We start from the raw sequence: 5141 nt of genomic DNA, 5'->3' as shown, positions 1-5141 counted from the left end.
GTACTAAGGCCCAACTCCCGCTCTCAACGTCACTTCCTGTGCTAGGGAGCCCCGCCCACCTTAGTTCGCTTTCATTTATTGCATGCCAGCACGTAGTGAGGGTGTGTCGTGTGACGTCAGCGCGCACGCTTCTCCCTCTTGCATAGCTTTCAGCAGTATCGCTGCAGTCTGCGTGTACTGGATGAGGTCACTGCGATTATTTTCTATGATCTGAATGAAAGGAGAAAAGCTTGTGCAATGTGACGTTGAGCCACCTGCACATGCCGCAGGTTTTGGTGCAGAAATGTATGAGACTGGAAGTCAGTTCTGTTCATGTTTCAAAATCTGCAGCGTGTGCAGGGGGCCTAACTGACTAGCTGTTTACTCGGGTGCAGATTGGACGACTTCAAAATGAATTTGGAAAATAAAATAAGTATTAAAACAAGTTAAAAAGCCACAACTGTCTTGTCTAAATGCCATATGTGGTCACCTTGTTGTCTGATGGACATTTCTATGCAACAGATCCCAGCTATTGTAATGAAAACAATGATACAAGGAATGGATTATAATACAGAGAAAAAAATGGAAAGCAGTCGTATGGGATTGGAAAAACATTTCGACCACATATAGTTCCATTCTTGTCCATTGGCCGCTTCTGGTATTGCAGCTCACCTCTGTTCACTTGGGTAAGGCTCCATGTACCCGACAGTATTTTTCATCTATAATTAGGCCACATGCGCAAGACCGTAAAAACGCCCATAATTACAGGCCCCTAGACTTCTGTTGGCCACGGGTACCTTCCCGTTTGCTTACATGTCCTATTTTTTTATTTTACGGGCCATGCTACTATTAGAAAATCACTACTATACTTTATAATGGGAGCACGGCCCGTAAAAACGGCCGGCCGTGACCGTAATTACGGGTCGAAATAACGGGCACGGTCATGTGCATGAGGCATAAGCTAGGCACCTATCCTTAGGCCCCATGCGCACTAACGTGTTTTTTCCCTCCCGTAAATACGGGTCCTTTGTCACACGTTTTTAACCCGTATTTACGGACCCGTGACATCATGTACAATATAGGGCACTTATAATGTGGTGACAGAGCCTCTTTAAAGGGTACTAAACGTTCAACAAACTTCTGACATGTCATAGTGACATGTCAGAAGTTTGGATTGGTGGGGATCCGAGCACTGAGACCCCCACCAATCTCTAAAACAAAGCAGCAGAACTGCTCGTGTGAGCGCTCAGCCGCTTTTTCTGTTCGCCTTTTTCCGGAAATCAATGTAGCGGTGTACGGGCCCAATAAGAAGTCTATGAGCCCGTACTCCGATACATCCATTTCTGGAAAAAGCTGAACAGAAACTAAGTAGCTCAGCGTTCAGATGAGCACTTCTGCTGCTTCAGTTTTAGCGATTGGTGGGGGTCTCAGTGCTCAGACCCCCACCAATCAAAACTTCTGACGTGTCACTATGACATGTCAGAAGTTTGTTGAACATTTAGTTACCCTTTAAGATAGGCCATCAATATGGTGGGAGTCAGGGGCGTAACTAGGAAAGACTGGGCCCCATAGCAAACTTTTGACTGGGGCCCCCCCCTCCCCTGGGTGTCACACAACCCCCCCCTTGTAGATAGTGCCTTTTTTACAGCCCCCCGTGTAGATAACGCCATACAGCCCCCTCTAGATAGCGCCATACATCCCCCTGTAGATAACGCCATACAGCCCCCTCTGTAGATAGCACCATACATCCCCCTGTAGATAACGCCATACAGCCCCCCTGTAGATAACGCCATACAGCCCCCTTTGTAGATATCTACAGAGGGGGCTGTATGGCGTTATCTACAAAGGGGGTTGTATGGCGTTCTCTACAGTGGGGACTCTGTATGCCGTTATCTACAGTGGGGGCTGTATGGCGTTATCTACAGGGGGGGCTGTATGGCGTTATCTACAGGGGGGGCTGTATGGCGTTATCTACAGAGGGGGCTGTATGGCGTTATCTACAAAGGGGGCTGTATGGCGTTCTCTACAGTGGGGACTCTGTATGGCGTTATCTACAGGGGGGGTCTGTATGGCGTTATCTACAGGGGGGTCTGTATAGCGTTATCTACAGCGGGGGTCTGTATAGCGTTATCTACAGGGGGGTCTGTATGGCGTTATCTACAGAGGGGGCTGTATGGCGTTATCTACAGAGGGGGCTGTATGGCGTTATCTACAGAGGGGGCTGTATGGCGTTATCTACAGAGGGGGCTGTATGGCGTTATCTACAGAGGGGGCTGTATGGCGTTCCCTACAGGGGGGACTGTATCGCGTTCTCTACAGTGGGGGCTGTATGGCGTTATCTACAGAGGGGGCTGTATGGCGTTATCTACAGGGGGGGGCTGTATGGCGTTATCTACAGAGGGGGATGTATGGCGTTATCTACAGAGGGGGCTGTATGGCGTTATCTACAGAGGGGGCTGTATGGCGTTATCTACAGAGGGGGCTATATGGCGTTCCCTACAGGGGAGACTGTATCGCGTTCTCTACAGTGGGGTCTGTATGGCGTTATCTACAGAGGGGTCTGTATGGCGTTATCTACAGGGGGCTGTATGGCGTTCTCTACAAGGGGGGCTGTATGGCGTTATCTACAGAGGGGGCTGTATGGCGCTAACGCCATACAGCCCCCCCTGTAGAGAACGCCATACAGCCCCCCCTGTAGGGAACGCCATACAGCCCCCCCCCCTGTAGGGAACGCCATACAGCCCCCCCCCCTGTAGGGAACGCCATACAGCCCCCCCTGTAGGGAACGCCATACAGCCCCCCCTGTAGGGAACGCCATACAGCCCCCCCCTGTAGGGAACGCTATACAGCCCCCCCTGTAGGGAACGCCATACAGCCCCCCCCCCTGTAGGGAACGGCATACAGCGTCCCCCCTCCCAAAAAAATGCAACCTACAGTGTGTCCTACAAAAGACATGTATCCCCTATGCACAGGATAGGGGATACATGTGTGATCGCTGGCAGCGATAGGGAGAACGGGGGACCGAAAGTCCCCCGAAGTTTTCCATGACTAACCTCTGACTTTCGGCGTCTGCGCAGCTCAATAAAAATGAAAGGAGCGCTGGTCACGCATGTGCACAAGCGCGACCGGCGCTCCATTCATTTCTACGGAGCGGCCGACACAGACCCCGTAAGTCCGAGGTTTGTGATGTTGAACTTCAGGGGACTTTCAGTCCCCCGTTCTCCCTATCAATGCCAGCGATCACACATGTATCCCCTATCCTGTGGATAGGGGATACATGTCTTTTGTTTAATGGCAGATCGGGGAGATACCTCCCTGCTCTGCCGTAGTCGTGTTCAGTGGCGTCGCGCTGTAGCAGCCATAGCGGCTGCTAGTGGAGCCTCCGGCCATGGTGGGGGCCCGTGCCGGCGGGCCCCGCGGAGTCCCAGTCTTGGCACCCCCACCGATCAGATATTTGAAGGGGCAGCCTCAGAGTATGTTCACACACTAAACAAAAAAACGGCTGTAAAATACGGAGCTGTTTTCAATGGAAAACAGCCTCTGATTTTCAGCCATTTTTTATGCATCAGCGTTTTTTGATGCGTTTTTTACGGCCGTTTTTGGAGCTGTTTTTCTATTGAGACAATGAAAAACGGCTCAAGAACTAACATGCACTTCTTTTTTACAGGGCCTTTGCTTAAAAAAATCGCTTTAAGCAAACGCCCCACGAGGACGAAACACAGTTTTTCCCATTGAAATCAATGGGCAGATGTTTGGAGGCATTCAGCCCCCTGTATTTTCAGACTTTTTTGCAGCGTTTACGGCTGAAAATAGGCCGTGTGAACATACCCTAAGTCTCTGTGTTCACACGGAGAAAAATGTGCCTCAAAATTAGTTCAGCAAATTTTGACCTGCCTGCAAACTCTTGCCGGGATTTTCACTGCGTTTTTCACCCCATTGAGCACCGTGGGCAAAAAACGCCACAAAAAGCGCTTTCTCTGCCTCCGACGCAGTTTCCGCATCAAAATCAGCCCTAAAAAAACTGTCATAGGCGCCTGCAGCTCCCACAAGACATCTCGGAGGCCTTCCGTGCCTATTACCACTCTCTTTATAATCTCCCTCGGGCACCTTTTTCTCCGGATGGCGGCAGCCACTTAGAGAAGATTGAGACGTATCTCCGGACCTCGGGGATGAAATGTATCCCTCCGAAGGCTATTGCTGCCCTGGAGATTCCTATTTCCTTGGAAGAGTTGTCTTGGGCACTGGAGGACTCGCCTGCGGGGAAGGTATCGGGCCAGGATGGCCTACCTTTACAATATTATAAGGCCTGTTCAGATCTGCTCTCACCCCATTTCCTACACGCCTTCAATTCACTCACAGAGGGGAGTTCCCTTCCTTAAGACACGTTGAGGGTCCACATCATGGGGATACCCAAAGAGGGGAAGGACCCATCCATGTGCCAAAATTATCGCCCCATTTCTCTGTTAAACGTTGATCTAAAGCTGTTTGCTAAGATCCTGGCCCATAGGATGTCCCCACTACTACATACTGTGATACATAATGACCAGGTGGGCTTCATGCCCCATAGGGAAGCATGAGATAATACCGCTCGGGCAATTAACCTGTATCAAGCGGCTGTTTCGGCCCTTCCCACTTGCTTTCGGTCGACGGATGCGGAGAAGGCCTTCGACAGAGTCAACTGGGATTTTATGCTGGCTACTTTGCGGTATGTGGGATTGGGTGCACATATGATGAAATGGATTTCGGGTCTCTACTCCTCCCCATCGGCTCAGGTTAAGGTCAATGGACACTTCTCACTCGCTATCTCTAATGGTACAAGGCAAGGCAGTCCCTTGTCCCCTTTAATTTTCATTTTATGTTTGGAGCCCTTTTTGTGCCATATTCACTCCAATCCAGATATAGCGGGTGTAGTTTTGGGAGGTAGGTGTCATAAGGTCGCTGCTTATGCGGATGACCTGCTCTTTTTTCTCACTGCTCCCAGGATCTCCTTGCCCAACCTGATGGCGGAGTTGGATAGATACTCAAAATTGTCCAACTTTAAGATCAACTACCAGAAGTCGGAGGCTCTTAATATCTCGTTGCCGCAGACCCTGGTGGATGATCTTTCTGAGTCCTTCTCCTTTAAATGGGCTAGAGATTCGCTTAAATATTTGGGGGTCCGG

Source organism: Rhinoderma darwinii, chromosome 3, assembly GCF_050947455.1.
Source record: "Rhinoderma darwinii isolate aRhiDar2 chromosome 3, aRhiDar2.hap1, whole genome shotgun sequence".
NCBI classification, from domain to species: Eukaryota; Metazoa; Chordata; class Amphibia; order Anura; family Rhinodermatidae; genus Rhinoderma; species Rhinoderma darwinii.
Note: the sequence above shows the minus strand (reverse complement) of the source record.